This window comes from Drosophila suzukii, chromosome 3 (assembly GCF_043229965.1).
Source record: "Drosophila suzukii chromosome 3, CBGP_Dsuzu_IsoJpt1.0, whole genome shotgun sequence".
In the NCBI taxonomy this organism is placed as follows: Eukaryota; Metazoa; Arthropoda; class Insecta; order Diptera; family Drosophilidae; genus Drosophila; species Drosophila suzukii.
In genome coordinates, this window is record NC_092082.1 from 66,462,508 (window position 1) to 66,475,436 (window position 12,929).

The 12,929-nt window shown below is 37.1% G+C and overlaps 1 protein-coding gene across 1 annotated transcript in view; it reads left to right on the forward strand.

The window, feature by feature from the left end:
- InR (Insulin-like receptor) overlaps positions 1-12,929 on the forward strand; it is a 53,581-nt gene that overhangs the window by 3,863 nt on the left and 36,789 nt on the right. Inside the window, exon 2 of the mRNA XM_036816633.3 lies at positions 11,157-11,698. The gene's annotated coding sequence lies outside the window, so the exon portion shown is untranslated. The remainder of the gene's footprint in view (positions 1-11,156; positions 11,699-12,929) is intronic.

Genomic DNA, 12,929 nt, shown 5'->3' on the forward strand with positions numbered 1-12,929 from the left:
TTTAAAACACCAAGTACCCCAAAACAACTCTTAATTTATTTCTTACCTTTAAACAAAGATCACTGAAAATAGGAATGGAAAAAGATAACCTTTGATTTTCTAAACATAAAAAAAAACAAGATGGAATATTTTATTAGAGATTTTCATGTGCAACGGATTAAAAACAACTTATTATAACAATCGATCGTCAAGGTGATCCAAAATTCCGTGGAATCACCTTCCACTTCTTTATTGTTATTATTGCTTTGAGCTCTGCATTTTGGATCATTCCCAAATTGGTATTAATTACGCAAGCGTTGTTGCTGCCATTTATTTTGCCATTTCGAAATGCAATGTATTTGCGGTGTGAGTCAACTTGTTTTCGACGAGCCAGTCGCATTTAAGTGATTTTATTTGCATTTGGCTCGCGGAAAATCGAATGAATCGGAATTGATTGTTCCAAGAAGCGCGTTGCGAGGGCCGGAATAATGATTCACAAGCGGACTCGCATCTCTCAGTTAGCCATCCAACCATCCAACCCTCCATCCATCCAGACATCAGCACCCACCCACCCATCTTTGCACGCAGCTGCTCCCGAATCTTATCACGGGAAGAGGGTCCAAGGTCCAAGTAAATAATACCCATCCAGTAACGGCAATAGCAATAACAAATAGTACTAACAAGAAGGAGAACAAGAGTGAAAAACTTGGAGCACCACGCACACTTGGACCCAACAACACATGACATAGTCGACGTTCGTCAGTCGGTCGTATGACGAGAGTCCCCCCGATTTCCCCTCGAAAAGTCTGCACTCAGTCGCCTACGCATGAACACTTAAGACAGTGACAAATGCGGTCAATATAATAGATCTGCGATATTATAAGTACCTAATAGTTGGACCTTGAAATGGGATTATACTTTAAAAATCTCACAAAGTGGAATAATATATTTTACCACCTAATGATAAGAAATCGTTTCCTATTTCTACGTATGTCTAGTAATTTTAATAATACTGAGCAGTATATTTAACTGATAACCATTGGATTTTGTCTACTTTAAAAAGCGATGTACACACAATGTATTTTAATTTTAGATGTTAGCTTTGATTGCTATAAACCACGCAAGACTTTCCTAACTTGGGCCATGACTCACCGAGGAATTATAATATCTTTACCGCAGCTGTGCTCACCCAATACAATTATGGTTTTCACTATGTGATTTAAAGACAGCAATAGCAAAAATATTATGGCAAAAGTAAACTATAATAAACTGCTGATGAAAATGGCAACTAAAGCTGCAGGAAATTCGGGGGAGGGGCGGTAGACAGGCGATGACGTGGTGTTTATACGGTTACTGGATCTTGTGATCATTTTGTATGCGACGTCTTCTCGTGGAAGTGTTTATTCGGTATCTTATTCGGGGGCACACACACTCGAACGGAAATAATACACCCACAAGAATCAACAATTGGCCAATGGCAAGTTGTTTGTTTTGATGTTTTGATTCCAGATTATGGGCAAGGGAGGGATTATGGAGGGTGACTAAGGATTAAGAGCTTATCAAACTAGTTGTCCGTGATTAACCACGATAAACATGGCCCTGATGAATTATAGTTCAATTCATGTACGTGAATGACTAATAACAAGCCTATTTACATAAGCTTATGGAGTTAGTTTACCCAAATATCTCTTTTTAAACATGTATTATAATAATAGCTCCTAACTTGAAGTGCTAAATAAGAACTTCTTTTAACTAGAAGGCAACCAGAAGAAACTAATTATTGGATCATATTAAACAGCTTGTGAAACAGTAATGATGATCATTTAGCTTGTGAAATATCTTTTATTGTTCGCTTTGGTGTTAAATTAAGTGTTTTCGCCGTTAATTTATCTTTAGATATTATCTTTTACGATGCCGTTTGTTTTTTGTGGCAAATTATATATGAAAACCCACAAAAACTTCCTAAAACCAGAAAGTAACTAGAAGAAACTAAGTTTCTGGCAAAATAATATGCTGAATACATTTTATAAATAAGAACGATGATCATTTAATAGGCTTATAAGGTGACTTTAATGGTCATGCAGGTTGTGATTTATTATCGTTTTATATTTTTAAAATTGGCAGTAATAAATTTGATTTTTCTTGGAAAATAATCCAACGATTATTTGATAACACTTTAATATTTCAGAAGTCTTACAATATTATTCTTAACTTTTTGATCCTGTTATTAGCATTACGAGCAACAAATGTCTGCCCCTTATTTGTTATTATTGCCCGTTCTCTTTTTGACAATTGAATTTTGTCTCTGTCTTCCAGATCTGGCCGTCCTGCTTGCACTGCTCATTGTTTTTGCTTTTTCGGCATTTTGCTTTGCGCAGTTATTTGTTTTTCTTGTTTTTAAAGATTCCGTTTTCGTATTGACATTCGTTTATTATTTTCCGTTGGCAGCTTTCGAGTGTGTTGGTGTAATAAACAACACACGTGGTTGCACTTCTATGCATGCCATCTCCCTCCGACACCCACACGCTGCAGGCCAAAGAGAGTGAGTGAGAGGGAGGAATATGTTCTATTTTGTTTTTGATAAAGTGCGTGCTGCTGTTTGTCTTTTTATGGTGATGTGTGGCGATGTGTGTGATCCGCGAGTGTACGTTCGTAGGTGTGTGTGAGCGGTGTGGCGCTTGGAGCATTTTGTTTGTGTGCTGCTAGCGTCGACGCCGACGTCTCTGCTGGGTGGGCGGCTGCGCTTCAATTTTATACCCGTTACTATTCGAATTAAGTGGGTACATTGCATTCGATCAAAGGTGCGAAAGTTATAAAACCCTTGAAGCAAGAAAATAATGAAAAAATACCTTTTATTATATCCATTTGCTCAGGATTTTAATCTCCATTGGAATAGGTACATATTTATTTTTAGATAAAAAAAACAAATTTAAATTAAGATTGCGAATCTGTTGAAAAAATAATATCATACAATTTATGAATCATATAATTGAAATGGAAACTATGGGATCCCATATCAAAGATATGCAAAATGTTAATTATTTTAACTTTGCGATGTACATACATTGTACATTGTACATTGATTAATTTAAAATTAATACGTTTTTCATTTGTATTTTTGAAAAAAATAGGCAAACTTCGTAATTTTTAAAACAGAATCGTGAACAAAGGGTATCTCAAAGTCGGGGTGCGCTACTCAAGCGTTCTTTCTTGTTTTCGCTGCTTTGTATTGTATTTATAGTCATTTTCATAAACATTACGAGATAAGCCCACCGCCCGCTCACTTTTCGTTTTCCCCCCTTTCTTCTATTCTTGTGCTTTTGTGCGTGGGCATTTTGCGTTGCATATCTATTGATTGGCTTTCGGATTTGCTGACGGCATTTCGTATTGCTATTGTTGTTTTAGTTTTTTTTGTATTCCAAGTTAAAATGTTGTTCTTCTTTTTGCAAGTATTTGTTTAGCTTTCTTTTCTAATCGCTGGGGCGTCAACAATGTTGCCGTTATTTTTTTTCCTTTTTCTTCGGTGCGTTGTTTCGCCCGTGAATGACCTTCGGCTGTCCCGTTATTTTGTTTTGCTAATTCTATGATCGGTGATCTTGAGATTGCAATTCGAAGACGATATTATGTGGAAAATGGTCAAAGATCAGTGAAAACAGCGTATTTAAAAGATAGAAAGTTCCAAAAAGTAATATACAAATCTTATTATTTTAATCAAATAATTTTGGAAAATATGTATGTAAATGTGTATGTATGTACTTAACGAGCGGATTTAAAATTTATCAGGATTCGTTTTCCAGGAACAAATTTGTTTGCTGTATTTGTCTACCCTAGATTAACTCAATTTTCCAGTTAAGCAAATCTAACGTTTTCCGCTTGTTATTCTTAGACTTTCGGGTTGTCCATTAAGAGTTCCGCTTAAATCTTTATTCATGAACTACTTGTGCTCAGCAGTGGCCCGTCACTTTGCTTTAATCTCGTACGTTGTCACCTTTATTCTTGTTGTTTGTTTTTGTTGTTTTTCGCATTTCCATTGAAGTGGAAAAATGAGTGAGGCCAGGAAACCTGAAATAAAACCTTTTTCGCCAATGATCTTGTGGCGTAGAGTTGGCTGGGCTCATTAAATTTTACACTATAAACTGGGCCTCTTCCTCTTCTCGGACCCTTTTTGTGTCGTCTTGCCTGTCGGTCTTCTTCTTCTTGCTCTGTGGCAGGCAGCCTGCCTGTTGTTTCATGCTGGCATCTCACTCGCACATGCTCCTGTCCCTCTCACTTCTTTCTTCAAAATGACGTGTGCGCGGGAAGTTGTTTCCCAAGTGTTTCGTGGAAATTCCAGGCCACAACTTCTTGAACTACTTCATCATGTAAATTGTAAACTAAACCCAAGTTTCAACTCTCTCCCTTGTTTCAGTTGCCGTCTCTGTCGCTGTCCTTATCCCGAGCCATATGGCCGTCTCTTTCGCTTTGTTTGCCTGCCTCAACAACAACCATCGAGAAGACATTTTTATGATTTTATTTTAACTGTACTCGTAAATTTAGCGATTAGTGGACGCGGTCTTCTCCTCTCTTCTTCTTGCTGTTGAGCCTCTTCTTGGACACACTGCCACACCTCCTCCGCCTCCTTCTCCATCTTGTGGCTACCTTTTTGTCCCCTCCTGCGACCCCCTTATAGCAGCCCAGCTCTCGTTTCGCGTGCTTCACGCGCCCAACGCGGCACTCCATATACCATATATCGTGTTTTCATACCCTATAAAGGGGGTTTCATGGGTACACAAGATTCTTTTTGCTATATTCTGCATATCCTACCTTATATAAAGGGTTTTATGATAAGAGTTAAGAGGTCTTTAAGTTTAGGAAGAAAGTTTTTTAAGAAAACGTTTTCCATTTATGTGTATGTTTCATTAGTTCTAGTTAATTAATCTAATTTTTGTAATGCTCATAAAGGCAAAATATTATAAATAATATAATATTTTGACAGTTTGATATTTGTGGCGCTGTTTTAAAATTGTTTGCTATCAGTACCATTTTCCCCACCAATATGTATGTGGGGTTTCTCGATTACTTAATCAGAATCAAACAACTTTGATCTGCATATTCTACTTAAATTGTTTTTGATGTATTTCAGATGTTAGGCTTAATTTTTTCTGATATTTTGGGTCATATATTTTAGTGATATTTGCAGTAACAGGCGAGTTTAAAAGTACTAGACATATACAATATCTTACAAATTCGGTTTCGACAAAACACGCATGTCTTTCAAGAACAAAGGGTATTCGAAGGTTCGGGGTTTTTAGCACAGGGCCATTCCGCTTTTTGTTGTTTCTGGCGCTGCTGTTGCGACTGCTCCTTTTAGCCATTGTCGCTGCCGCCCCCTGGCCGCTCCACAAACAATGCGACTGCGGCACTCAGCAGACAAACAGACCGAGGGACGTGGCCGAAAGGAGGCGGGGAAGGGGCGGGCCAGAAGAAAGGCCGCCGTCTGGCCAAGAGAGCTCCACTCTCGTCTGGCCCGGTCCGCAGCCCCCGCCCCTCGGCACACAGCCCTCCCCGCGCCTCCTCCTGCGGCACCCACTTTGTGTCACTGACTGTCTGCTGATGTTTGCTTTTGCAACATTGTTGCACAAGTTTATTTTTAGACACATTTCCATGATGTTCCGCTTTTTTGTCCGCCTGCCACGCTGACGCTGCACATTGGCCAATGGGCGTTGGATCGGTGGCTTTCCAGGCCCGAACCCGAATCCTTGGTATTGTGGTTGCCAAAGAAATCCCATCAAATCAGTGCCAAATGTACGCTGGGAATTTCTTTTCCCCTAATTGACTGCCTCTAATTGACTCTAAAATGTCTATAATTAGTTTCCGAACTCGTTTTGCTACAGCTTTTGAATGGGTTCAACCCAGCGGATTGGCAAACATTTTTATTGAGTCATAAAAGTATACTTTTCATTGATCTCTTAATTACAGTACGTTTCCTAATTTGCAAAAAGATATAAAGTAAGAGGTTTTGCTAAAAATTTGAATTTTGGTTAATGCTTACAGCCTAAAAAAAAATTAACCAACATAATAGTTAAATGGTGCATAGCCACCGAAATGTCATTTTGACCAACGAAAAAGTTTATCTCCCTACAATAAAATTCATACAACTTACAATTTTGTAGTAGTTTTACTATTAAATAGTAACCAATGAAACAATAAAACAAACAGCTTTTAATAGTGGTTAACATTTTTTTTTTTACAGTTACTTAACTATCAGTATTGGTAAATTTTACCGAATTTTTTTTTAATATCAATTTTATGTAGCATGTACCTACAATGCACACTTTTGAAAAATTTTGCAGCGAAACAGACCCCAATAATTTTCACAAAACTGTGTATAAGACTTAAATTACATTAGCTAACTCGTCTTTTTTGCGACAAAATTCCATTTTACCGAAACTGAACCCAATGTGCTTTGACTGCATTTTAGTTTCCCCTTTTCTCTGGCTTTTTATCGCGACTACCTTCTTGTTTGTTTCGTGAGGTAATTAATTTTAGCGTTTTTTTGTTTTCTGTATTTTTGGAGGCCCGTTGCCGCTGCTGCAAATTTATGTATTTATTAGCCCCCATGCATAGGCGGTGGCTTTAAATTTTAATGGTTTTTTAATTAGGCGGCGCCGTTTGATGATCCGTACCGAACCCCCTTGCTCAAACCTCCCCTGCAACGAACGAACCCCTTTCATTCTCATTAGCAGCCCATTGGCAGCAAACAACTAAATACTAAGCTACCAATACAGCCAACAATGTAAAACAAAGTAAATGCCACAGTGAAACTTCTACAAATAAAACTTCGAATACATACTATAATTTAAAAGATAGAACTGTTATTATTACCATTAAAATTTTTTATTTTAAATATTTTGCTAAGGCGGACTTTTATTTATTGTGCTATTCATAGCAAAGAATACAAATATAAGGAGATCCTGTATTGAGCATACCTAATCCTTGAACACTTAAAAACACAATTAAATACTTATATTCCTATCTCTAAAGGATCTGGATATATTTTAAACATTATTAAAGCAGCATTCTTGAACCACTGTTTGATTTTGATTTTCTCTATTAATTTTTATTTATAAGTATATTTTATGATATATATTATTAAAAGATCACATTTTTCTTAATATTTACGATTTTTGACAATGTTACTGTAGCTGGACAGATTTAAAATTGATTTGCCATATATGGGGTATCCCGATAACTTAATCAAAATTTAGGAACTTTCAGATGTATGTGTTATGTGTTTCATAATATCATGAAAGGAAAAAAAAAATTCTTTCCTAAATATGTTGTAAGTTTAATAATCTTTTTTTACCTAGTTAAAGGTAGTTCTGTTCTTTCGGTTTAAATGGGTTGGAGTGTAAACACTCGATTACGAATTACAACCACTACGACTGGAAACTACGGACTACAACTGGAACTACGTCCGCAGTTTTACAACTTTACAACCGCATGTGTAGTTTTTTTTATTGCAACCCATTTAGGCGACGTCGCTGCTTCCGTTTGCCGCCTCTTCATCCTTCCTCTTTCCGCCCATTCCTCGCCGCTTCCTCTTTGGGCCGTTTTACGAGGTGCCTGCTAGTATTTTTTGGTAGTCACTGTACCACATTGCGCCGCAACAACAACAAAACAACAAAAACACCAGCCAAGGGCCAACGACACCGACATTTTCTGCACTCCACACACACACACACACACACACAGAGTCATGCCAAACTCTTTCTCTCTCTTGCACACACACATGCGTTTTAAGGGAGCGAGCGAGACAGTCGCGCGCCTTCTTTTCCATTCATAAGCGAACTGCGTTTTGCTGTCCTCTTCGTTGTTGTTGTTTTTGTGCCTCTGCTGGCGCTTGGCAAAAAATATGTAAAAAAAAAAATTATTTGGCGGCCTCCATCTGTGAGAAAAAATTTCTGCTATTTTATGTGTGCTCGAAGTAGTTGTTGCTCTTTTCCTTTTTGTTTTGTTTTTGTTGCGACTGCAGTTGCCGCCCTTATCACACAGACACACACTCACACACGCACGTAAAAGAGTGGCAGCCTCCGGATTTTCCACTCCGTACGTTCATACGAATGCCGTGCAAATCGTGATTTATTCATGCCCAAAACAAACATGAGCTGTATGCAATTCATGGTAACTTGGTGTTTTTAATGCCATTGTTTATTCAGCTTTCACCGGTTGGCAGTTATGGGGAAAAGATTCACTTTTGTTTTTAAAACTAATTGAATCCCAAGAGGTTTTTATAAAACAATGCAAATATTTAGGGAACTGTTATCATAGAACTCCTTTAAATTAAGTCCTCAAACATAAGAAGACATTATCAGATGGTATTTTTTTTTTATATGTATTTCAAAGAATATATTTTAATACTGATCTCTTGTTTATACACAGGTCCTTTGTATCCTTTTTATTGCCCGTTTTTATGGTTATTTTATTACCAAAATATTGCTGCTTCGCATAAACGCATTCCTCCTACGCGTCTTCCTTTCCTCCACGTCCTTCTCCCACCGCCCTCTTTCTCAGCGCCCATTCTCCTCCTTTCTCCTGTTTGTTATCGCAGACATGCGCTCTGTTTACGCTCTCACGTTCTCCTTCTCTCTTTGTCTCCACCGTTTGCGCGCGCTCGCTGTCGCTGTCTCTTTCTGTCTGGCCGCCGCCTAACTGCGCTTGCACTTTGTTGTTGTTCTTCGGCTTTTCGTCCTGTCTGCGTGTTTTTATACGCACTGCGCTTTAGCACGTCTATCCGCAAAACAACAAAAAAAAGTAGTCGCTTGTGGGTAGGGGGAGGGGGCGAGAGCGAGAACGGGCGACGCATGCAGACGCCGACGCTGTTCGCCTCTCGCTTGCACTCTCGCCGGTCCGTTATTAGATTTCAGTTTGTTTTCGTCCCCGTTCGCATTCGTTTTCACACATTGCGCTTCGCGTCATTTTTCGGGGTCAACGTCATCTCGAGGGTTGCCGGCGCTCTGCTTCTGCTTCTGCCGGCGTCTCTGCACGCCTTGCGTTTTTTTTTTTTCGTTTTTGTGTTTCGTTTTTGTTGTTTGTGCATGTCTCGTATTTGGTGTTTTATCTCTTTCGCGTGTGCAAGCGCTCTCTCGGTTGTGTTGTGCTCTCTCATTTGCTGCTGCAGCACATTTTTAACGACGGGCCTCCTTGTGTGTGTTTAGATCTGTGTGTGTGTGTGCTGATTTGTTGTCTTGACCAAAATGAATTTTTGGCCAAATATGCGAATTGTAAGCAAAATAATCTGGCTTTAAAGCCAATATTTATTCATAATTACTATGACTTGCAATTAAAAGTGCATTAAACCAAAATTAACAAGCCAATGCATTGATTTATGAGGCAGCACTTAATCTTTTCTAAATTGGAAAACACATTTGACCACTTTTTAACCATTTTAAAGTTTATTAAACAAGATTTTCATTAATTTTGTGAGAAAATTAAGAGGACAAATGTCCTGTTTTATAGATGTAATCCTTGTTTTTGTACAGTTTATATTTATAATTAACTTAAATGTTGCGTAAATGCGACATAAATAAATAATTAGAATATAAAAGTTTAAAAATATATTACATTGATACTTTTAAATACATTTTGGTTGGGAAAAAATTGATAGATAATATTAAAAACACTATTAATTTAATAAGGAATTTCAAACCAATATCCACTATGCTATTAAAATGCGGAACACCAAAAATTTCCATCTAATTTATTTATTTATTTTAGCTATAGTTCAGCAGTTTTCCATTTTTTCTGCATTTCGCGTGCCGCACACAACACCCCACGTGACTTTTGGAGTGAGAGGGAGGTGTAGCGGTAGAGCGAGAGAGACGCTGTCTGTCTGGCCCCGTTTCGTGTGGCGAAGGGGGGAGGGGTTGTGGGCGGGAAGCGCACTCAAGAGGGGCGTGACGGCAGCTTTTTGATGCTTGAACTGCGCTTGTTTTTCTTGGCTTTGTTGTTGTTTCTGGCGCAGACGGTTTTCATACCCATTAAGTTGTAAATGAAGAGAGCATATTCGAATTTTAAATTATTTTAGCTGTTAAAATACGTAGAAACTAAAAACTTTAAACTTAATAACTTTTATTAACTAGAACTTAAGTGCCTTTTAGACAGAGTTAGTTGTCAAATATTCTTATTATTATCGGAAAGTATAAAAATTTAATTTTAAATTATAAATTTTGAAGTAATAAACAAGTTCCTTAATGCATGTTGTTATCTTAAAATAATTTTGTTAGTGTTTCTTTCTTTCGAGAAGGTATTGTGAAGTCGATACAGCCTTACCTAAATTTTTCTTTCACCACGTTTTTTTCACTATTTCGGTTACGTTGAGTTTTGTTTTTATTTTTCGGTTGCACTTTATATATTTTATATAGATACTTTTGTTGTTGTTGCTCCCACAGAAAAAGGCGTGGCCCATGAGTGCCAAAACAATATCTTACTATCTTTTTTCTTTTTCTTCTGTTTTTTTTGCATTCTTGCGGCGTTGATGTTGTAATAAAATGTCGTTTATTGTTTGATAAAGTTTTTCCTTACATTGTTTATATATTTTATATTATTTTTCCGCTTGGCTGGGCGAATTTGTTGTTGTGGTATTTATGATTTGGCGCGAAAGTTGAACGTTTTACGGCTGTTGGTCTCTTTGTATCTGGGTGGGGCCTAATGGATATTTCTGCAAGAATTGTGAGAGTCAAGCACAAAATTATGGATTTTCAGGTGGATTAAAGTTGCACGAACACTATTTTTCTGGGTTTTAAGTGATTCTGTGGAATTTGTTAATTGGATAATGGTTGCGCTACAGTTAGCTGTTAAAGGATTGACTGTACCGAGTTGCAAAATGGGGTTCTCTTGTTACATGTAGATTAAATTAAATATTTATAATTATTGTATTATTATTTATTATATATTTCCTAAACTTGATTTCAGGCTCAGTATTTGGGAAAGTCAACTTTAATTTTGGCACAGATATTGTTAGCTTAAGTACTGACCCTAAGAATTATTTTTAATTATTTGCAATACATATTCTTAGTTTTTTATTTATTTCCGTAATACAATAGTATTGTCACTCAATACAATGGCAATTCAATTTAGATCTGAGTAAACGAAATTCTATTCTCATCACCCGCCTTTCTCTTTTGCTTTCATTTCAGTTCGGCGACGACTAAATGCATCATTGAGATCACGTGAAATGATCATCGAGTGCCGCGAAGGTGTGAAAGTAAAAATCATGTGAAAAATGTGAGAAATAGTGAGGAATGCTATGTGACAACAACCACAAATACTTGCAAACAAAAGATCAGAGAGCAACAACAACAACAACGAGAAAATCAAGAAAAATGATAACCTAAATAAATAAAATTGCTAGTCAGAAAAAAACAAGAAAAGCAACAGAAACCAGGGAATGGAACCAGAGAATGAGATAGGGAAATTAAGTTATAGAAGTGATCCGAATTCCGATCCCGAGTGCATTTTCTCCCCCATCTCTACCTCTCAACTCCACGGTTTTCCCCGAATTTACAATTTTCGGGTTTTCATTTGCCACCGAAGAAAGCTTTCGCCAAAAGCTGGTGGGAAAGTGCAAAGGCAGCAGTGAAGAAAAATATTATCGAAACGTGTTTGAAATTTATAACAATAAAGAAAAGCGAGAGGAGGAGGCATACATTGTCTCTGCCATTCATTATTCTCGCCTGAGGTAAGCTACATTTCTGTCTTTTTCTTCGGAGAATTCAATTACAGTAGACTATTTATCTATAGAAAATGAATTGGATACTAATCTTTAATGAAAAGGATTTGTGGGTTCAACAAATATATATTTTTAATGATAAATAGTAATTTAAATCAATAATTGGTAATGCTTAAATTTGTAATAACAATTATGTATGTATATTAAGTGCTTAAATATCTTCAATTAGTTTTTCAAAAGATCCAATACAAAGAAATTTTTGTTTTAATAGAAATTATACCAATTCTAGCTTTTCTGTGTGTGGAAAGTTCCACTGTATCTTCGCTTGTCCACAGCTATCTCTTTCGTTGTGCTTAATTTGTGTCACATTCCAATGAGGTTGAACAAGAAGGAGACGTTTTGGAATTTTTCCTAAGAAATGTATGCTGATTTGATTGTCAATGGGAAAATTTGTGAACTAGAAGCGTGTTTCTCGGGCCCAAATATAGAGAAAGAGCGGAGTAGTTCTCCCGATTCCGGATATATCATCCCCAGCTCTAATATTTCACTTTGGTATTTCCGCATGGCCCAGTTCCAAGTAACTCGCTAACAATAAATATTGGGTAAATTCCGGATGGAGCAAAAAATAAAACGGAGACGGTGACCAGCCAAAAAGAGGGGGAAAGCGTGTGGAACAGAGGAAGGTGGGTGGTGGCAGGAGGTGGTGTTAAATGGCCTCTGATTCTAAATAATGTGTAACAAATGGCGCGTCTGTCGCATCAACAACTGCAATAATAATAACTTGGCACCGAGCGTCAGCTCCAGCAAAAACAACTGCATCAGTGGAAAATAATCAGAAAACAGGAGAAAAAGCTGGAAAGACTTCAACTTATGGTCTGCGAGTTATTGAATACCCTAGATGCCAGTCAAAGTATTTTATAGGTACATAAAAAAATATAAGATTATATATGATATAAAATATTATATGAGATTAAACATCATAAGTTAAAGTCTTCTTTATTACTATTTTCTCGCTTAATATAGTCACTACAAAAAGGTATAGTTTTGGAAAGCAGAACCTTTACCAACTAATGTGATGCATCTTTTAAATAATGCTAGAATATTAAAAACAAGTTTTAATCTGTGAAGGGTTTGAACTAGGTGTGCCAAACTTTTTACAATTTGAAGATCACCCAAAGAGCAGACTTAAGTCCTTTTCGTATATTGATACCAAGTTGAAAAGTAGGGTAGAATATCTACC